This window comes from Varanus komodoensis, unplaced genomic scaffold (genome assembly GCF_004798865.1).
Source record: "Varanus komodoensis strain SLA01 unplaced genomic scaffold, ASM479886v1 scaffold19, whole genome shotgun sequence".
Taxonomy (NCBI): Eukaryota; Metazoa; Chordata; class Lepidosauria; order Squamata; family Varanidae; genus Varanus; species Varanus komodoensis.
Genome location: NW_025335550.1, coordinates 15,305,635 through 15,328,736, shown reverse-complemented (window position 1 = coordinate 15,328,736; position 23,102 = coordinate 15,305,635). Strand labels below are relative to the sequence as shown.

The following is a 23,102-nucleotide window of genomic DNA, read 5'->3' as shown; positions in this document are numbered from 1 at the left end:
AGTCCAGCCTCCGCTTTGCTCAAATGTACTATGCAAATACTCTATGACTATCCCACAATGCAAGTAGTACTTGCACCACACTGGCTCGGTTCACACATCGCAACAAGCAACCTGCATGGCTCCATGGTTTGCAGGTGTTTCAATTAACGCACAGATTATCAGGCTCATGGTGTTAAGTCTCCTCCCACCATCTCCTGTCTCAATCCTCCAGGCAGCATCCCAGGAGACCCTGCGGGGAGGAATAAAGCTCCTCTCTCTGACAGGCAGCGGTCAGCACAAGCCCAGTTCTGCTCACTCCGGCTGTCAAACAGGGCTCATGCCTTGAAGCACAGCCGAAAAGATGAGGGATCGGGCACCCTGCCCTCTTGCTCCGGAGAGAAGCATTGGAGCAGGAGCGGGCTGCCTGATTCGTGCACAGGAAAAAGGGGGGAATCAGCTGGATGGCAGTGCAGAATGACTTGTGCAGCTCAGCTGATTCCCCTGCTGAGCCCCCCCCCCATGCAAATGCCTGAGAAGCCCCTCATGCAAGCAGGGGGAGAGGGAGAGAATTGGACCGGTGGTGGTGCCCAGCTGGGGTAGCACCACTCAGCTGATTCCCCTGCTGCCATCAAGGGAGCGTCCCTTAGGCCTGTGTGCTTCCTTTCTGCACTGCCACCCAGCTGGTCTTTAGAGGAGATGGGCGCAGCTGGGAACAGGTGGGCAGAGCTGTTTCGCATAACTGTCAGAGGCACCCACTGGCCAGCTTCTTAGCCATCCCTTTCTGTTTCTGACCTTGGTAGCACGATGGGTGGCATTTTCTGGGTTTGAATGATCCAACAAACCACCATGGAGTGTCTCCGTGGTGTGGAGAACCCAGAGAACAACCATCATCTGGTCATGGCTTCTAAAGAACAAATGGACCATGCTGAAATACTACAGTGGGGTTCAGATAACACAACAGACCAACAGTGGTAAAACAAAACAAAACAAACCCCACTGTGGCTTGTCATGAGACCCTGCCCACTGCTTTGGAAGAAATAATGTTGAAGTTGGTGTGAGATGGGGAAAATGGACTGCCACAACAAGGATTTTGCCCCATGATCAAGGGAAAAATACTGTTGTTTCTTTTTATGGGAAAAGGGGTGGAGGAAGACAACTTTTATGTGGACCTGCTAGATTAAATTCTTATAGCTAAAAGAAATAACAGACCCTGTTCTGTAGTCACCAGAAGTTATTTTTTCAATGGAATTTGTTATCTCCATGGAGCGAAATCTATACTGCACTAATCTGCAGGATTCAGTGGATTTGGTTTATATAGCAATTCACTGTGGGTGTAAGTTCAAAATCTAGAGCTTTTATTTATAATGCCTTAAAGTCTTCAGGAAAAAGAACATTGATGGTTATATTTAACAACCACATTGATTTACGCATTAGCTGCTGAAGCCCACAGGATGGGACTATCAGTTCTGTTCTTAATAACCCACCTGATCATTTTTCCCATTATAGGTATATAGCGATCCTACATCTGTTTACTCAGAAGGCTTACTCTAGAGTGACTATTTTCTGGATTGCAGTCTGAGGGCTAAAAAGATGAACAATGTCAAGCATCTTGCATGACTGGCTTTGGCAAAGTAACAGCAGGCATGGGGCACGTCAGAGGAGGAAACTACCATGGGAGCACCAGAACTTCAGCCCTTGGCCCCCTGCTGTGCACTGGGCATTCCATATGGGGGGGGGGGGAGAGAATTCCCTTGCAAATAGCATGGTCCAATCCAGAAGTTTAAAGCCTTGCTAAACCCCTCTGAGCCTTTGTCAGAACACAGATTCAGGCTAGTTTACTTCTGAGGGCCATTCATGCAATTGCTAATTGCATGAATGGCGTCTCCTCTGATCTTGCCTTTAGTTACATTACTTGCTCTCTCCTTCCCCCTCCTTCCTTACTTTATAATGTATTTCACAAAATAAAGCAGCTGTTAGCTCTCTCAGGACCAGTTATAGAACTATAGAAGCCATTGCCCTTGCCACATTTTGCATATTGTAAAAATGTGCTTAGTACGAATTGTATTGGGGCATTTTACTATGGGCCTTAGTGAGATTGTGTGTGTGTGTGTGTGCTTCTGCACACAGGTGTGTATTTATCAGCTCTGCATCCTTAATTGCTTATTAGATCCAAAGATACAATGCAGCATGCTGATACAGCATGTTGTCCTGCAGGACATTTCTTCAAACTCTCTCAACGCAAAGAGGTTTCTTCCAACAACAAAAATAACCAATATTCAATAAACAAAAAGGTAAGTAAATAAAAAGTGGTCCATTATTAACTGTATATTTATGGGTTTAATCTTCAGTGTAGTGGTCAATCTTCAGTTGATCATTGAACTGTCCAAACAGGCTTCTCTTGGAAAAGCTAACAAAAAATGTTGTTGTAAATGATATGGATCTGCTCAGTAGATGTCAAATCATTTTCAGTTTATTGCAAGAATAAAAAAAACTGGCATCCGTATTTTGCGTCTGCAATTTTGAAATGTTTCTTATGCAGAGTTATTTCCTAACGCTGCCATCCTCTGACGGGCTGCTCAGATTTAAGTCTCAAGCTAGTTGATGGAAGAAGTGGCTGATACCAACCTGAAATGTAACATGAGTAGCCAGGCTCCTCCCGAACTCTAAGACCAGATCAATCATACTAATTTTTCCTTTCAAGACTAAGTCATGGCACACAGACTTGACTGCTACTCTCCAGAGCTACTCTCCAGAGCTCCAATCCAATGCCCTCCCGAAGTTTTGGACTTCAGTCGGCCTCAACCAGCATGACCCATGGTTTGAAATGCAGGGAATGCATGCCCCAAACATCTGGAGGGCAGCAGCTTGGAACAGGCAGCCCCAGAGTGCCTCCAAGATGGAGGAAACCCTTCTAAGACAAGGCGTATTGCAATAAGAGCAAGGATGCCATCCAATATCTGATACTCTTAAGACAGTTTCTGCATTTGGGCATTGTTCTCTTATTCCCCTGGTGCTTTTTGCCCCCTGTTCCTCACTCTGCGTGGTGTAGCTCATGGTGCTTCTTGAATAAAACACTCCTCTGAACTAGTGTTGTTTAGTTCCTTGGATCCTCTATACTCCATGGTAGGCTTCTAAATATCATGGAACATGATGCTAAATGTGCCAGAAGAACCGCACAGCCAGGTTGCAGCAGCGCATGCTATAGGAATGACTTACTAGCAAAAAGTGCAGCGCAGCTTCGCTTCCACCCTAAGGAAACTCCTGCAGACACCCAGAACAGCTGCATTATCTGAGACTACAGAACTGATAGCATCAAGAATTTCATTATGCTGATAATTACATTTATATCCTGCCTTTGTTCGACTTGCAAGGAACCCAAGGTGGCTTCCATAGTTGTCGCTCCATTTCATCTTCAGAACAACCCTGTGCGGTAGCTTAGACTGAGAGTCAGTGACTGGCCCAAAGTCGCTCAGTGAGCTTCATTGCCAAGTGAGGAGTTCAACCTGGATCTCCCCGATCCCACACCATTTCAGCACTCTGACTCCCAAGTTCATCAATGCTATCCATCTGGGAAAAAAGTTTGCCAGCTGTACCTCAGCAGAAAATCCCAAACCCTTTAAAAATGATCAAAATATCACAATCTTATATTGTGAACATACGAACACTGGCCTGTACCTTATCTACAATTTACATCATTCAAACCATCTAAAGAGAATTATATTGCTTCACTGATGGATGAAACATATTTGCAATAATGAGAAACACTTCTCATGAAGATGTAATGAACTTACAAAACACCTCCAAGCAATGGAGATGCCCTAGTAGCTTGATTGACTACACTTTCAATCAAGCATCAATAACGCCCAGGGATTCACAGTTTATGAAGCCAACCAGCTTCTTGAAAGACACCATATTCTGCTGATTGTGGACTGCATTCCTGCTGCCTCTAATTTCCGCTAGATTATGCAAGATAGTTATCCTTATATTCTATTGTGTTTGTTTAATGGAAGCCATTCATTTTCTACCATGCATCACATTCGGAAAACCACCCAATTTATTTAAATTCCTAGTTAAAAACAGCACTTAAGTAAGATCTATGCAACCCAGCCAGGCTCATACCAATGTAAATCAGCCTATTGCATTTACTTGCAGTTGCCTAAAACAAAAACGAACAAGCAATCAAACAAAAATACCTTTTTAAAGAGCAGTTTCCAACAAAGTCTTGGCAATGGTCCTCTCCCAGCATTCCAAACAGCCACTCCTGATATCCATCTAACATTATAGCTATTGGGAAATGATGGGAAATGAAACATTTACCATGAAGTAGATTTTGAAATAACTGGAGATGCCCATGAATCCCTGGAGTCGGGGGATTACAGACCTCCTATGCACCACCTGGTGGGGTGTGGACATGATCCTTGCCCCTTCCGCCCCGCCTGAGAACCAGCTGGTTGCCCAGTTTGGGCAGTCTAATTCCTGTGCTTTGCCAGGGAGAAGGGAGACTGGTGCAGCAGCAGGGGGGCGCATATCCTGGCAGACTCATCTCCCCTCTTCTCCATCCACATTTACCCCTTCTCTGAAGCATCTCAGGAGAGGCAGGAGATCTACATGCAGATACTCCACTCTGTGATCAGAACTAAGTCCTGATCGCAGTTCCGAACAGCTGTAGCATCCTTTGGCCTTCTAGATGTTGTCCAGAGGCCATAGAATCGCTCTGCTAGTCTGTCTCTCAAGGAAGTGTGTGTGTTATACACAAACAGCAAATTTTCTTGAGAGTCTCCATTCAAGAGTTAACGTTTAAAATAAATGGCATTATTTCTTTTAAAACATTAATATCCCACCTTCCCGCGAGAGAGCAAATATCAATAAGAAACAATGATAATATAACAATGCAGAACTAATAACAGCAAAACAAAAGGTAGCCAATGAAAACAGAATTAAAAGCCGTTTGATCACACGGCTTCTAGCAGGAGGCCGTGGAAATGCATCCCTTGCGGCCCTAACGCCTTCCGAAAAGGGAAAGTTTCAACAATCTGCTGAAAGGCCGTTCGCAAGCGGCCAGCTGAGGCGTCCTGCGCGGGAGCTCCGGAGCCCCAGTGCAGCTACTGGAAAGGCCGCTTCGCGGAGCTGCTCGTGCTGATTGATGGCCCTGGAAGCCGCGCTCGAGCCCCCGGGCGCTTTTAAGCAAATGCGGTGACTCATCGCCGTTCCCTCGAACGGCGGACTCGGGAGCCTGGAGGATTCCGGAGGGCTGCCAGAATGCAGCCCTTCCACGGAGCGAGAGGAACGGATCTGCATCGTTAGGGGGAACCCCAGAGGCTGATGGAAGTACTGAGAAGTTCTACGGGGTTAATCCGAGGGGAAAGGAATTCCTTGAAATAGCCCATGAGGACGGACGAAGCGTGCTGAATATTCACCGAGCGTAGAAGCAGTTCACAAAGACAAGAGGAACACTGGGCGTGGGGAAGGAGTGGAGCAGCGTGTCTGGGGGAATATTTGTGTGGCACCCTGAACAGACGCGTTTCTGTTACGAGGGGGGATGCACGGCAACATTTTGCTGCAGGTCCTGCTTGGTCCCTCTAACAGTAAACTGGAGATGAGGGCCAACAAGTTCAGAGCCAAAACAGTGAGGGGTGCTGGAATATTTGAGTAAATCCTAAGATATGTAGAGGCAGGGTGAGCCCTGTTGTTACCAACCTCTGGTCATGTGTCTTTAGCAGCAGCTTCACCGTGTTATTGCATGTCATCAGGCTGTCTCGGATTTACAGCAACCTTATGAACGAAACCTCCAAAATGTCTGCCCTTGACAGCACGGATCAGCTCTTGTAAACTCAGGGCTGTGGTTTCCTTTGTGAGCCCATCCATCTCATATTTGGTCTTCCTCTTCTTCTGCCTTCCACTTTCCCTGGCATGATTGTCTTTTCCAGGGAGTTTTGCCTTCTCAGGATGTGCCCAGAGCCTGACAGCCTCAGTTTTGCCATTTCTGCTTCTTGGAAAAGGTTTGACTTGATTCGATCTAGGATCCACTTGTTCTCTTTTTCTGTTGATACAGGGTATAGAACTTCTTCAGCACCATGTTCCCAAATAGCTTGCCGTGATCGTATAGTGGTTAGTACTCTGCGTTGTGGCCGCAGAAACCTCGGTTCGAATCCGAGTCATGGCAGAATGGGACCTGCATGTTTTTAACAGAAAGGTTATTTATTTTTTGGGATATTTCTAACCCGTCCAATCACTAAGTGTCTCTGGACAGCTTACAAACAAAATTCAATAAACACAACAGTATAAAATATCATATAATACCCCAAACAACAACAATAATAAAACTAATAACCCACAACTGAAGTAAAACATAATTAAAATCTTTTAAACATTAAAATACTGGGTGAATAAAAGGGTCTTGACCTGGCGCCGGAAAGCATATAATGTCAGCGCCAGGTGGACATTTAAAGTTCTTCAGATAACTAATGGTCTAAAGACTTATTATTTTTCCTGCAAAAACAGGTCCTACCAGACAAACCTTGTGGAATTCTATGGCAAGGTTTCAAGGTGGCTAGACAGAGGGGATGCAGTGGATGTGATTTTCCTGGATTTCAGCAAGGCCTTTGACAAAGTGCCCCATGATATCCTGCTGGAGAAACTGAGGAGTTTTGAGATAGACCAATGCACTGTCTGATGGATTAGGACATGGTTGACAAACTGAAAGCAGAGGGTAAGCATTGGTGGGGAACCATCAGGATGGCGGCCAGTGACAAGCGGGGTCCCCCAGGGCTCTGTCCTGAGGCCGATCCTGTTCAATCTTTTCATCTATGACAAGGAAGAACAGGCGACCAGTCTGCTGATCAGAGTTGCAGATGATACTAGAACAGGGGCAGTGGCCACAACTGAGGAGCAGGTACTCCAGATCCAGAAGGACTACATGCAGAAGGATCCAGTTCCAGAAGGATCTGGACAGGATCTGGAAGTGGGCAGGAGACAACAGGATGGTGTTCAATGTGGATAAGAGCAAGGTCTTGCACTTGGGGCATAGGAATAGGTGTCATAAGTACAGGTTAGGCGACAAGTGGCTGGAGAGCAGCACTTGTGAAAGGGACCTCGGGGTGCTGGTTGACTGCAGGCTAAACATGAGTCAGCAGAGTGATGTGGTGGTCAAGAGGGCGAACGCCACCCTTGGTTGCATAGCCAGAAGTGTGACTTCTAGATCGAGAGAGGTATTACTACCACTCTACACGACTCTATTGCACCCGCAACTGGAGTATTGTGTTCAGTTTTGGGCCCCTCATTACAGAAAGGATATAGCCAGGTTGGAGTCAGTTCATCGTAGGGCCACAAGGTTGGTGGCCGGTTTGCAGGGGATGCCGTATGAGGTGAGACTGAGGGAACTGGGTCTCTTCAGCCTGAAGAAGAGGATACTCAGAGGGGATATGTTGGCGACATACAGGTATGTGAGGAGATGTCACATGGAGATGGGTAGAGACCTGTTCTCCCCTGCAGAGGAAGGCAGGACGTGCTCCACCAGAGCCAACCTCAAGGAACCAAAGTTCAATTTGGTTTGATGGTTGGTTTCGATGGCAGGAAGTATTTCCTGACAGTTAGGACTCCAAGGGTATGGAATGGGCTTCCACAAGAGGTGGTTGAGGCCCCATTGATGAGGGTGCTCAAGGATAGGCTAGACATGCACAAGGCAGGCATGTCATGAGCTGGCTAGAGCCGGGGATCAGACTAGATGGCCTGGGAGACCCCTTCTGACTCGCATTCAAAACATAGAAATGGAGCGTCTATTTTGTCCCTATCAGTTTCCTTCACTGTCCAGCTTTCACACCAGTACATAGTGATTGGCACTTGACTTTTTTTAGTTCCTTCATTTTTACCCTTCCAAGTCTCTATCTTCTAATTTCTTGGCTGCAGTCCCCATTGGAACTGATGACTGAGGCAAAGTATGCAAAGCTTTTCGCAATTTCAATTTCCCCAGAGTTGTGTGATTCTTCTATACTCATGATTTTTGCGTTCTTTTAGTTGCAGTCCTGCTTTTCCATTTTCTTCTTTCACGTTCTTTTCTAGTCGTTGCTGCTACCTGCCAGCAATACGGTATCATCTGCATATCTTACATTATTGCTGTCATCTTCTGCCAATATTCCCTCCTTCCTCTGATACTAATCCAGACTTCCCTTATGAGGTGTTCTGCAAACAGATTGAACAGAAGGGGCAATAAAATACTGCATTGTCTGATGCCTTTGCCTATGGGAAACCACGCTGTCGCTCCATATTTGCTCCTCAAGGTCACTTCTTGCCCACAGTACGGGCTGATCAAGTGCCAAGGCACACCCGCTGCTTCCAGGACCCTCCACAGCTTCCCATGATCTGCCCAGGCAAAGGCTTTGACAGAGTCTCTAAAGCACAGAGTCTCCTGAAATTCTTCGGTGTGCTCTAGCAGCCAAGGCACATTTGCAATACAAGCTCAATCCGTTTCAGAAACCGGCTTGAACAGCATGCATTTCCAGTGCTATATAGGGTAAAATTCATTCTTGCAACACCTTGAGCATCGCTTTGCTTGCATGGGGAATTAGTGCAATGGTCCTGTAGTTGCTGCATTTTTTGAATCTCTTTTCTCGAGGACTGGAATATATATAGAATGTTTCCAATCTGTGGATCTTTGCTCTTTCTCAGTAGCTGATTGAGTGCATTCTGACCTGGGAATCTCATCTCCTGGCACTATCTCTTGTTTTATTTTGGATTGTTTCATCATAGGCCTTCCAAGGTAAGATTATTCAGAAGTGGATTACTGTTGCCTGCTTATGGGTGTTGGGGAAATCCAGATAAATCCTGGTAGAAAAAGGTTGCTTATATGTGCCTTTGTGCTATAAAATCAAACCTGCAACATCTCTGCACCTCTTTCTCAGAAAGTACCAGAATTCTAAGGCAGGCTTCTGTTTAGTGTTATTTTTAAGCTGTTCCTTTAAGAGATGGCTACTACCTTTGGTTGGAAAAGCCTTTGTGGAACTGGGCTCCTAAGGAAATTTAACTCCTGTCTATTCTCATGCTACCAGCAAACAAAACTGACAAGGTGGCCAGACTAGTTTTTCTAGCAAATCACCTTCATTTACATACCCAATAATGCCCCCCTCTGTGATCGTTACCTTAATCTCTTGTATCAAGGCTATCGCATTACCTCTCCGCTGATCTCTCACATTCTTTTTCACTGTGTTCCCCTTATTCTGTCATCATGCGATCAGCTGCTATGTCATGTGACTCAGAATCTATGAAACACTCTGTGTATGTTCTAAAAGCTTGTAGCCGCTGGTGAGAACCACTGCCTGGTAGCGTGCTGTTGTAAGGAACTGCAGGGGGCCTGAATGATCTTTTCATAAACTGCTGAGGTTCAAGGCTAAAGGGCTCTTTCCGTACTATCTTGTCTCACGGCGCCCCGACATGGGCAATACCAGCCAGAGTTAGCGTAGGCATAACTCCCATTGTCTGTGAAAGATCTTCTGCCAGCGTCACCCTCACTCCCGCTCCTGCCCGCTAGCTGCCCTTCAGAAGGGTTTCTACCCCCATCAGCATTAGCGATGACCACTCTTTTCTGCTGATGAGACTGTTACTCCCGAAGGGGGGGGGGCATGTATCTTAGCCTGGTGTCTCCGCTTTGATCATCCCACCTTGGTCCTGCCAGGAGGCCAGCCTCTTGAGGGAGCCTGGCCTCCTGAGGGCATTGCTCTTGGCTTCCCTGGCGCTCTCAAAGACCCTCCCCAAGAGGAGGGCTTGCCAGGAGCTTGTCTCCATGCCGTGCCTGCCGATTTCTGCAGATCAAGCTGCCTGAAAGACGTGGGACAAACGAACGAGGACAGACTCTTTTCTGGCATGAGATTCTTCAACTGTGCCATGTCCACATGTTGAACAGCACTTGCCTTTTCATGTCCTTTCTGCCTAACACATTCTTTGGGGTTCCTCTCCAAAGTGCCATTTGTGGCCTGGTCGGGGTCCACTGGGCAATTTTCTCATCCCGTTGGAAGCTGTGTGGAAACCCTCCTTGGCTCTTGGAGATCTTCCTGCAATCCTGAAATCTGGCTGGTGGGAACAAGAGAGAGTGCCCAGCTTTTGAGACAACCACCCCAAAGAAGTGTATTTAGGCACCTTATTGCCTGCTTTTGAGCAGTCCCTTAGGAAGCATCATTTCAAAAGGCATTGGTTAGTGAAGGCTCATTAGGGTCAGCTGACTCTTTGCCTGCCCTGAGGTGTTTTAATGCCTTTACTGGGAAGGATCTAACACTGTCCATGTGCTGGAACTTGATGTGAAACCAGCAGAAACCAACCCGTGTGCAATGGCGAGGACACCTGCTAATGAAACAGGTCATGCTCGCAGATGCTGTCGATGGTGCACCAAGCGAATGGCGGATGTGTCTAGACACCCCTGGGTCCTTCCCATTGTAATTTCTACATGCTATTGTGATGTGGGGTTGCCTCCCTCCCTTTCTCTTTTTTTGCTATTGTGTTTTGCCTTTGTGTCTGGTTCTAAATCATTTTCACACACATTTTCATGTGCATGCATATAGAAGAAAAATCTGCATACACCCATGCCTAATATACAAGCTGATTTCACCAGGTCGGCTGGGCATGCAGCAGCAAATGGTTCTCCCAGCGCTTGGCATCCGTTGAAACACTTGACGCCCGGCCTGTGACTAGCACAGAAAGCCTGAAGGCAGAGAAAAGGTGTGGTAGGGAACTCTTCATGGCCCAAGAAGTGCCTGGCCGGATCCGCTGCAGGAGCTGGCTCGCACAGCCTTCATCCAGGTACCCCCAAGAAGCTTGTAATCCGAGCATGGAAAATAACACCACAGAGAATGACATGCAAAAAGTGTGCTTCGCATCTCCAGCCACAGACCCAGCAGCCCTCGGCCGGCCGTATCCCAGCGTATTCCCCACTCGCCCCTGAGTGGCTTTTCAGTCCTCCCATTTCCAGATGCTGCTGCCTCGTCCCTCCCCTGGGGCGCTTAGCTGCTGCACCTGCGCTCTCAAGCCTTCCTTCCTCTGTGTGGGGCTGCCGCTGCTCCAGGGCACCCTCAGCGTGTGCCGCTGCCCACAATCCGTGCCAAGGGGAGGCAAGACGCAGCGCCTGCCGAGGGACCATAGCAAAGCAGGGCTCCGCTGGGCAGAGCCCCCCTCCCTCTCCTCTCCTTCTGGCCCAGGCCAAGGCAGGGTGAGAGGAGCTGTGGCAACGGGCGTGCAAGGGAAGACTCCGTGTGCAACAGAGCCCGTTAGGGTGCCTTGCCCGAGGGCCCTCCAGAGACGGGAGCTGCCCCTCGCTCTGCGATATCCCCTTTGCTGGGCTCAGGCCTTAATTTCTAAGGCTAGAGGGTCCGGACACCTGTGACCTCTGATCCAAGCTTCTCTGCCTACCCTTGCAACAGGAGGCTGCAGGTGGTGATTCGGTGGCCATTATTCGAACAGTCCTCCCTTTATTTGACGGTCAGATGTCCAGCAGCTCAGGCCTTACTTTGCAAGCGGGATCCAGAGGTGCATTCTGGCCATGGGGGCCGTCAGCTAGGACTGCAAAATAAAACCTCCATGATGAGAAACAGTGTCTTTGTGGGTATTATATGCTAGGGACAAACCAGGAGGAAAAGCACCTTGCTGGGCCCTGTTTGTGATGCTCCAGGCGCACCTTGCTTGCCCCAGCTGGTCAGGACACAGGATGCTGGAGTGGACTGACTTTGGTTGGATCTGGCCAGGCCACCCGCGGGTCCATATACTCTGAACTGCTGGATTTCCGTTTATTTTCTTCTTTCCAGCCTCTTCTGTCCCAGTCCTATAGCAGCTACTGCACACTGGGATGTTCCAGTTATTATCTTTTTCATAAAGTGCCAGGAAACCACATTTGAATTCAATCTGTCTTGAATTCGGGAATGCTGCATTACCGCCAACCCCCCTTCTTAATTCTGTCTTTAGATGCAGTCCCTGGCACTCCGTCTTCCTCAGACTTTCTTCTTTGTCTTCTGTCTGGGGTAGGCAACCTGGTAGCATTTAGATGTTTTGAGCTACAATCCTCCACAGTTCCAGCCCAGTTCCAGTTCCCATTACTCCCAGTCAACTTGATCCATAGCCAGGGATAATGGGAACTGCAGTCCATAATATTTGGAGGATGCCAGTTAGCCTAGCCTAGACTAATATTTTTTTTCTGAGTAGCTGAAACATAAGAACCAAGGTTGAACCGAGAAAGAAAACTAAACAGACCTTCCACAGGATGCCACAAGGAAAAGAAAGTGCATCTCTAGAAGGTGGTGTCAAAGGCCAAGAGAGCAGAATGGCGGCTCCGCTTTGTTCTGCTTTCTGGCCTTGGGCTTATGGCTGCTACTGGGTTTCATCCTGTCCATATGCACCTTCATATCTATGAAATGCTTAACTGAAGGCATACACAGATTTGGAAGGAGGTGCCATTGGTGCTTTGTTGATAAAAGCCTCTGTTTTCTTTCCATTGTCTGATCCCAGAGAAGCAAGAGAAATCCTGGACCAGTGCCTGGAACTGTGAAGGACTGGATGTGGGTGAGCAAATGGAAACTTCATCCAGATCCACTTGACTGAATACCGTTGGCTGCGGGGAGGCAGATGGCAGCCTTCCTGAGAGAGCAACCAGCCTTCAATGGGGCTGCACCCCAGGAAGAGCCTGGTCCAGGCTGAGATCCACTCCTTGACCCCACACCACTCCCGGCAGCAGTGACTAGCAGAGATGTGAATGCACTATTGCACGTAGGGCAACCACGCCACACCCAGAGCATGCAGATCTAGCCACAGTTGTCTACGTTTGAGTAACTGAAAGACCGGATCGTGGCCATGTGCTTAATGTCAGAATGCCTTCACCAAGTGTCTGAGTATTCTGATGTGTAAAAAGGCGCCCCCAGGCTGTTCCTTGGAGCAGGCAGCTGCTAAATCTGTGCTGGTTCCTAATGCATTTCAGAGTTTAATTGATCATGTTGGTACTTGCCTGAAATGCCCTAAATGGTTTGGGATATGCATACCTGAAGGACCACCTTCCGCCAGGTTCCTGCCTGAGTGTGTCATTCAATATTTGAGCCTCTGCTTTGGATTCCTTTACCAGCTGAAAGCAGCAGTTCCGGCCCCAATCCTGTTGACTCCATCACGTCAAGCTTTTACAGTGCGATCCCCACCCCCTTCATAACTCAGTCCCACTGAGTGCAGTGGCGCTTACTCCAGAGAAGGTTTGGATTGCCTCCTGGTTTTCGGAGAGACCTTTAGTGCAGCCTACGTGTCGTACAAGAGGTTTTGCTCTGTCTTCTTTTTTCCTCCCTTCTCCTTCTTTGGGTTTCTCTCCTCTTCTGATCTGCTGTTACTTTCAGGACCCATTGCACAAGTAGGTCCCACTGCTTGTGCGACAGAGATCTAGCACTTCAGAAACCAAGCCCCAAATGAGAGGAAAGGCTAGGACAAGCTGGCTCAGTTCCTTTGTCATCTTTGCTGAGCTGCCCCATTCTGGCAAAGAAATTTTCCCTTTTTCCACTTCCAAAGTGCTAAGTCCCAGCTGCATGGACAGTGAGTCCTGCTGGTCAGTGGGTAGTGGATGATAGGACATGCTGCTGTTTATGGGGCTATTATATCTGCTGTTCTGCTAAATATATATTTATTGTTGTGTCGTTTTCAAAATATTGGATCCATTCTGATCTCTTCTGGAGAAGAATTGGGTATATGTGTTTACATTAAATATTATTATACTCAAATATTGAGGTCTTTTAATATAAAGTGAATTGAAAAATGGCTAGAAACCAGTGACCTATTATAGCCATGGAGTCTTCTGTCAGGTCCTTTGAACAAGTAGGAGAGAAGGAAGGCTGAAGGGTTCGGAGAAGTTTGAGTCTGTGCTCTGCAGGCAAAGCTAGTGTGGGGACACATCCTGTTCCAGGCAGCCGAGCGGACAGAGCTGATGGTTTTTACATCAGGCAGTGCTATTGTCTCTCATTTAAGTCATATTGATTGGCTGGATGTGAACGAATATTTGGAAATTGATTGACCTGTGACATTTGAAATGGCTTGGGCAGCATCATTTCTGTGAGAAGCTATCTTGTGACCAAGCCAGACATGGGTCTGAGAGGGCCTGATGGGAAGTGCTTTCTGATAGGCCCTTTATCTGCACACTCCAACAAGCACTTTTAAGCCAAGGGCACATCCTGTTTCTTTAATAATATAGCCATTTGTTCCTATTCCCCTGGAAGCTGATGGAGAGAGACATACAAAGCCACTGAAGTGAGGCTTTTGTGGTGTAGTGGTTAAGAGCATGGGACTGGGACTCAGGAGATCCGGGTTCGAGTCCCCGCTCAGCCATGGAGCCAACTGGGTGACTCTGGGCCAGTCACAGACTCTCAGCCCAATCTACCTCACAGGGTTGTTGTTGTGGGGATAAGATGGAGGAGGAGAATGATGTAAGCTGCCTTGAGCCCTTTGTAGGAAAAAGGCGGGATATAAATAAATGTGGAGAAATGTGGAGGCTTGAATCCAAACCTAAGGCCACCTGGATCATGCCTGCAGTGGCCCAGGTCAAACTGGAACACTTTCCGAAGCAGGAAGTCCTAAGAAGGTCTGGTCTTTGCTTCAAAGTCCTAATTTTTTACATCACATTTGAAAACAGGCCCCAGTTCGACCTATAACTCCAGTGAAGCGTTGTTCACTCGATATGTCACAAGCCCCAGGCCTAACCAAAAGCCAGTTGAAATCCGGTAGTCCTAAACATATCCTTAGGTTTGTTTTTTTGCCTTGAGGTTCTCTGGTGGAAATGTGAATTCAGGAAGTCTTCCAGGGCTTCCTCTGGGTCAAGAAATACCCTTTAGTTCTTCTCTGCTCTGAAGCAATGGCATCTCTTCCAGATCTTTTTGTTGGGAAGAGGAATGCCCATGAAGCAGATCAGATTCTGCTGCTTGGGTTACATCTCAGTGTCTGCAAGGCACTGAGCTATTCCAAGGAAGCACGAGCATCTCATTTGCCTGATATAATGTTGCTGCAAATTAGACTTTGAATCCTGGATGATTTCATTGTTAGCTGTCTTATTCTGCAAGGCTCCCTAATGCAATTTGAAACGTTCTGTCAGCCTTGGTTTAGCCACAGATCTGAGACAGGCAGACCATCTGCTCTTGCATTTTATGGGATGCCAAATTTGCCGGCTGGCAAAGAATTCCTTAGGTTGTGAATAGACTTGGCTACCACTTTCTCTTCTAGAATGGAGACCTTCCATCAGGGTAGCCACTTAATGCATGGCTCAAAAGAGTACCTGAATGAGCATGAAATGTGCACCTGCTGATTTGTATAGAGAGGCACATTGTTAAAATTATGGTAATCCTAATAGAAATAAAATCTATTTTATTTTATTGTCACCCATGTTGAGGAAGACTGTGGCCAGGTGACCTGTAGGCTTGCTGGGCCTTCTGCCCAGAGACGAACTGTTGATAAGCAACTTCAAGGTCCTTGGCCTCCAAACTTCAGTTGCCAATGGCCAGCTCCTCCTCCTTGACATGCCATTCCAAAATTTCTTCTGAACTTATCCCACCCACAATTGCATGACCTCTGAGATGCCATCCCACTCCCATTTTGAGAAAAACGTTCTTGTTGGACGTTCTCAGCTCAGCCTGACTAAACATGGATGAGGTCACCACCAGGGCAAATATGCTTCCAAGGCCTCACACTGCACAGCATGACTGGAACAGGCTTTGCAGTAGCATCATTCAAAAGCTATTTTGTCTTAGGACTGTACGCTACATCATGAGTAACCTGGCAGCGCATTCTGGACTGGTGGCTGGAGACTCAAGGAGGTAGAAGGTAACCACACCGTTCCACTTGGCCTGGCTTGGGCTGAAGTGTAATAGGCATGCATTCTGGTTTATTTAACTTATTCCTGACTTTCTCCTATGATCCTAAAGGTAGCATAGAATTAGACCTACCAGGAAATTCAGTGTGGGGGCTGCTTGTTTGTTCTAACGCAGAAGACCAACTTGGCACTGCTGTGGGTAAACTTAAATATAAAAAAATGGGAAGACAATGGAAAAGGGACAGAAGGCAGTCCCATCTGGGCAGAACAGTGGCAAAATTTTGCCCCTGAAGGCCAACCAAACCAGCCAGTCTTGAAGGATAATATGGCCAACTGTACTGAAAGCCACTGAAGGACCCAGCAGAACTAACAAGGACAGGCACACACGGTCCCTCTCCTAGTGAAAATTGTTCCCAGAGGCTCTCATCCCCAAATGGTCAGAACCCCGACTGAAATAGTTCCAGCTTACAGGAAAGGGTTGTGGAGAAGTACGTGGATGGATGTCCTGCTTTTAGGAAGCAGTTAGTTGGATGTCCTGTGGATTTCTGCCCCTTCTGAGATACAAACTGTAATGCATTCTGAGCCCACCATGCTTTGTAACACTGCTGGCATCTTCATGGCTTCTTGGAATACTGCTGATGCTGGAAGCCATGACAGATGCCTTCAGACCAGTGTTCCCATCTGCTTGTGATGGACTGCAACCATCATCCCCATCAGCATGGCCAATCCAGCCTCAGGGAAGGCTGCCTTAGACAGTTTAGGAGACTGGCTACAGAAGAGAACGGCACTCCTGCCTTATTATAAAAACACATGAGATTGTATCCTTGCAATTACACAAAGGATCACATTTAAGGCACGTAGAACTCACCATGGTCTAAACACCTCTTTTATTTATGGTGTGGATCCTTAGGAAAATCAAGGCAGTTCTCTGAGGGAAAGTTTCATGTCTTATCCTCCCCACAGCCACCAATTTACCTCCCATGAAGAATTAGGAGGGGCTTACTGAAAAAACAGGGATAAGCTCAGAGTAGGACTGGAGACGAATCACCCTGAACCGGCCTTGGGTCATTTGAGAAGGAATCTCACAGACGGTTTTCTACCCTCTTGTGCCACAGTAGCCCTTCCCATGCCCCACGAGAGCCCACAGACCTCCAGACAGGATTTCCTGGTGGCTGCAGTGCCATAAAAGGATGGGGAATCTTCCTTTATGAACTTCCTTAAAACTGACTTTATCTTGAGTTCCAAGTCAATTAATCAAACTCCAGGAAGCCTGTCATCCTTTTCATCTCATTGCCACGCTGACAGTGCAGTTCCATGCAGAATCTATTGGGTAAAGGTGGTTTTATGAAGTTATTTCTTTGTATATCCCTACATTTCTTTCTTCATTTGTACATATCTTGCTCCATGAAAAGCTCACTGTGGTTAGCATGACTAAACTAATAAAGAATTGGATGTAATTGTCAAAAATAATAAACTTTTATCCAAAGTTTTAAACTTTGTAAGCTTGTTTATAATCCAAAAATAAAACTTTGGATGAATATTTCACTAGGACTGTTGTTAACCCTAAAACCAAGGAAGAAGTGAAATGTTGTAATCTGTGGACTCTGTTTTTGGGAGCTGTGCATCTCACTACATGTGTTGTTAGTTGGCATTGCTTTGCTGCCCATAAGGAAAAGGGAAGCCCATTGTGTTACTTGTGTTAACACAAGTCTTGCCATTCATGGCAATTACTGTATCTACCAGTCTCATTTCCTATACATTAGCACCATCAAGTGTCAGACTGGAAAACATTTTCTCCCCAGAAACAATCCAAATTCCTAAAAACATGTAATCCCTGTTAGATCGAGGAGATCTATGTAGTCATTCTTGGAAAAGTTAAAAAATGATTCACTTTGGATGAACTTTGGAATTCACTTTTGCAAGGTAATCTAACACAAATCACTTAAAATGGTTCTTCAGTTTATAGCTTACAATCTCTGTGTTTAAAAATACAATTCTTATGTAAAGCAGTTTAAACCTTACTAAGCACAGTACTGAAAGCACAAGAAGATTGAAGAGCCACAACCACTAAAGCTGAGATAGCCAAGAGAATGAAATGAACAAGAAGGCCTTCTTTATCGGATGCTAGAATTAGAGAGGACTTGGTACCAAGCGAGTCTCTCTGAGAAGAGCGTTCCACAGCCGACGTTCCTTCCCAGGTTGCCTTGGACCTGCATTGCACCAACATCTGCAGAAAAGCAATTTCTTTCTAACGATCATGGCAACCAGACTCAGCTACTGGATTCATTTTAGGCTGCAGCTCCTTACACTATTTCTTCCCAGCCAGATGCCTTCCAGATGCGTTGGGCTACAACTCCCAGTATTCCTAATCGTTGGTCATGTGGCTGGGATTGATGGGACTTGAAGTGCAAAACATTTGGAAGGCACCAGCATGTTTTTATTTTGGAGAATGTACTTTTGGCTATTTCAGTCATTGGGGTCTTTTTACATATGGGTTTCAGGGCTGCAAGAGCTGTAACAGTGTGTTGCTTATTCATTTATTTCCATATATCACAGCAGCTGGAGCTCCCTGTGTAGTTCACAACAATTACCTGGGCAGCTCATCTTTCTCACATTTCTGTGCATTTTATTCCTCAAGTACTTTGCTGGAAAGACTACTTTTAATCAGGACTGGAAGACAGTGAAAAGGTTTATAAACTGGCAAGCTGCGTTCCAGCAGCAGTAGCTCAGGCCTCTTGAATTTGCTGAGCAGTCTCAGAAGGCATCCCTCATGCACAACTCATTGCAATAGTTCAGTCTGCAGCTGTTCTGTACAGCCATACAAGCCTGTTCTCACCATAATTGCACTATCATCATTACCTGTATGTCCTGCTTTCCATTTTTTCCATGAACCCAAGGCAACCTGTCCTTAGATTCATTTCACAGTCATTCTATATTTTATTCTCACAACACCCCTGTGAGCCAGGTTAGGGTGTTGTGTTTGACTGGCCCAAAGGCACCAAGTGAGCTTTGTGGCTAGAACCCAGATCTCCTGAGCTCCAGTCCAGCACGCTAACCGTTAAGCCATGCATGTTCTCTAAGAGGACGAAAGGCCCTTTCCCCTACTGATGTTCCTTATAATCGAAAAACAAAACCTAAAAGTACCCACAGATTTATAATCTATCTACCTATTATCAAGGGGAGTATAAATTTGTCACATTCCTGAATATATGCACCACCTATCCAAAGTACTTCCCTCATCCCTGGATTAACTTTTAGTTTCTTGGCTCTCATCCAGTTCGTTACTGATTATTCATCAGAATGGGGGGGGCAGGGAGAGGAAACCTAAATTTGGGTATCATCAGCATACTTAAATGTGGACAACTCTGAGGACTGGTATCATGGTTGGGCATTAGAAGCCATAGTCCAGCAGGTGGACCAACTCCCCACTGCTGCTCCTAGAAGGGCCACTTCCATGCCGTTCCAAGAAAGAAGGGAAAAGAGGACACCGTGCTGGCTGTGCAGAATTTCCATGTGCTAAGATAGATGGATAGATGCACGCTCAGAACTGCTTGTCTGCTCAGCTACTTGCTCATTCTGCTGTCTCAATGCGAAGTGTTCACAGCTCCAGGACATCCCTGCAAACAGAGGGCTTCCATCTGGAAAATGGCACACCGGGCCACCCTCTTTGTTCACCTGCCCTCACTGAATGACCAGGCAGCCACAGAACAAAGGGCAGGAACAGGGATCTCCCTTCCTCACTGGTTTGCTGGAAGAGGCTCAGAGGAAGAGACAAGCAGAAGGGCAGTGATGAATGGGGAAAGAAGAGGTGGGCTCCTCGAGACCCACTTTGCCCAAGAGTCCCCAAACCCAGTGCCAACAGGTCCTGATGCAGTGGTTTTATTTAGGAGTTGAACAGCCAGAAGAGGGCAATAAGGCCCAGCTTCAGAAGACAGAGGAATAACCTCTCCAAACTGCGCTCTGGAAGCAGGGGAGCACGAGGCCATGAATCCCCTTTCCAGGCAGCTGGACCAGAAGGATAGTTGTTTGATGGTTCTGCAAGTTGCCAAGATGTCCTGGGCAAGATCACGGGCTTCTCTTCCATGTGCCAACACCAGGCCTGAAACCAGCCATGGAGATAATCAATAGGTCATCCAGAGAGCCAGCATGTTTCCAGAGATGCTACACAACCACGCACTCAAGGCTTCCGAGGAAAATATTTGCAACCAGCCAGCTGGAGAAAAATCTTCTGGGTCTCATGGCTGCTTCAACGCAGTTCTCGCAAGCAGGCAATCAGCTTCTCTTGATCCAGCTAACCATCCTTCTCTTGCCGGACATTCCAAACAGGAGGAGCAAAGTCTGAGCAAACTTGCTGCAGGACCTGTCCCTTCCGAGCAATTCATCCACATCCTCAAACCTCCCTCAGAGCAATCCAGCCAACCAAACAGGACTAATGATGCTTTGCACACATTCAGAGGTTAAACTGCAGGATTTGGGGCATTCAGTTCGAGCTAGATGCAAGTGTGTTTACTCTCAGCGTACTCGGCCAAGAGCAACACTGTGCAGAAGCAAGTGTGGTGGGAACATATTCCTTCTTCCCCATCATCTCCACTACCACATGGGCCTCAGACACATGCTAGAGCCATGCTTGCAGTTGGACAAGTTCCTGGCCTTGAACTGGGCAGTGTATGGCACTGAGCAGCGACTTGACAGTGAGAGCGTGTGATTGTGGCTGTGGCTTCAAAAGGCAGACCCTGGAGGAAGAGGACACGGATACATACCTCAGACAGAACCAGGACTCCACACACTCCACAGAGGCTGCAGTGGGTGGAGTACTCAGATTCGCCCATCAGACTCTTTGCCTGTGAGCACTGCCTTCTCCTGATGTACCCAAAGCATGAGTTTCGGTGTTGTTGTTTTTGATGCCAAGGATAGTTCTTGCTTGACTTGCTTGAGGACCCATTTTCATCTTTCTGTCAGCCCAGGATGATCACAAAGCTCTCCTCCAGCACCATGTTTCAAATGCACCAATTTTCTCCCTGCCAGTTTTCTTCATTTGCACACTAGTAGTACAAAAGTACAAATTATTGAACTGCATTTTGCTTTTCCCACAGGAAGATGTGCAGTTCTGAAAATCTGAACATTGATACAATTAAATGCATTAGTAGTTCCAACAAAACTTTACCTTCATATTTTTGTTTTTAGAGTGTGGTTAACTGCTCTGACATGATTATTGGTAACACAGCAGTCGATCTGGAGGGAAGGGTTCCTCTTATAGCTGAGGAAGGGGACTTCTTTGGCTTCCCCTGAATGTTGCCAAAGGGGAAGGAAGAGAAAGTTCTGTTGCCTGTGCTGCTTCTGCAGAGAAAGTAAGAGGCATCGTTGCAGCTTGCGTATCGAGCGGCATGTCCAAAATCCCCACGTCTACACAACTTTTCAAACCCTGGAAAAGCTGCCTCCCTTTCTGTCCGGTCAGCCTATGCTTACAAAAGCGAGAGGGTGGCCAGTTCATGACAACGTCCAGTACAAGGTGACAACATGGCAAAAGCAGAGAGAGCCAAATCAGTACATGGGCACTGCAATATTTCCTGCCGCACAAAACAAATGTCTAATTGAAGGCTGCCATCTCCTGGATATAGTGAAAATCGGTTTACATTCAGCCTTTATTTTAAAACAGGAAAAATCACTGGAACAAACTCACTGACGGAAGTGATTAAAAGGATTGAGATACTGTTAACAGGCAATATTGGAAATAAGCAACTGTCATATTCCTTGTCACCCTAATTTTGATAGCAGCATGGTCTTCGTGGACAGCAAACCTGCAGTTTCCATGTGCAGTTCTCTCCACACACATTGAGCTTACACAGACACATTAGTGCAAAGCTAAAAAACTGTGATAGTAAAAGTGACCCACCACAGAAAAGCAGTTTCTCAAATGCCTGAAGCCGAAAATAAAATATTTCGTGGTAGCCTGTCAAACTATCTGAAGAAGCGGCAGTGTGGGTGTGCCAGTTTACCAAGGGGCTCCTTCTATTTGATTCAGGCTTAGGGTGGGTGAAGAAGCTCCATCCACCCAATGCGGAGAAGGTCTCACCCACTGATCCCATGCCAGTCTAAAGGTTTCTTGAGGGCCTCCAAGAGGCTGTTTATTCATTTCAATGGAGACATCATTTTACATGAAGAGATTTGACCTTGCAATGGAAACAACTGGCAAGGACACAACCTAGAGTGCATGTTTTATGTAAGCATAATTCAGCTGAGGAACTTTTGCAGGGCAATAATTGACAGATCTACTCAGAACTAAATCTCACTAAGTTCAAGCAAGGTACTAAAGTATCTATTACAGAGCAACCTTAAAGAGGTAGGACTCTGGTTTTCCTTCTACAACTGGGGATACCAGTCTTAGAAGTTAGAAAATGGACTGTAATGGACAAATTAGGAATTGCTACAACCTGAATGCAATACTAAGCTGCAAGACAAATTTATCACAACAGGGTAATGTGTTACTTTGCGATATCTAGCAGAGGAACTCATAGAAACAGAAACAGAGCGAGTCAGAAGGGGCTTCCCGGGCCATCTAGTCTGACTCCCAGCTCCATCTGGCTCTGATAATGACATGCCTACCACGTTCATGTCCAGCCTATCCTAGAACATCCTCACAGATGGGGCTTCCACCACCACCCATGGAAGCCCATTCCATACTGTAGGAGTCCTAACTGTCAGGAAGTACTTCCAGGCATCCACCTTGAATCTTGGTTTCCTGAGCTTTGCTCCACTGGAACGTGTCCTGTCCTCCACCACAGGAGAAAAAAGGTCACAACCCACCCATGTGTGACACCCCCTCACATACCTCTATGTCGCCAACAGTTCCCCTCTGAGTCTCCTCTTTTCAAGGCTGAAAAGACCCGGTATTCCCCAATTATTTTTCTCTCTGCTCAGTGTTTGGGAAGATTAAAAGGCAAAAATAACAGTTGCATGTCCAGTCCATCAAAATATATGAATTTGTCTTCTACATTATTGGGAAAGGCTCACAGGGAGAAAGAAAATGGCTTTGTGCCATTTTCCGAACACAGCTGGCAACTTTTCCACCACTAGGTGGCGCCTCAAGAGCATCTAATGGGAGAATAAATAAATTCTGGTGGGCACCGCTATTGTCCAGATATGCTAAGAGCAGGCTCTGAATTGCAGTTTCCTTCTTCCTGCTTGAGGAACTAGGCACATTTTAAATAATCCGCTCATTTAAAGCTGTACAATATTTCAACTACCAATTTAAATCAGCCAAAGTTCTAGAAATTACATCTGCTGTTTTAATCCTTGGAAAGAAACGAGCAGCAGGAAAAGCACA

General features: G+C 46.6%; 1 non-coding gene across 1 annotated transcript; it reads left to right on the top strand.

Moving 5' to 3' along the window:
* Positions 1–6,070: 6,070 nt before the first annotated feature.
* On the top strand, positions 6,071–6,142 carry TRNAH-GUG. Its single transcript has one exon. It is a non-coding gene; the product is annotated as a tRNA-His (tRNA).
* The last annotated feature ends 16,960 nt before the right edge of the window (positions 6,143–23,102 follow it).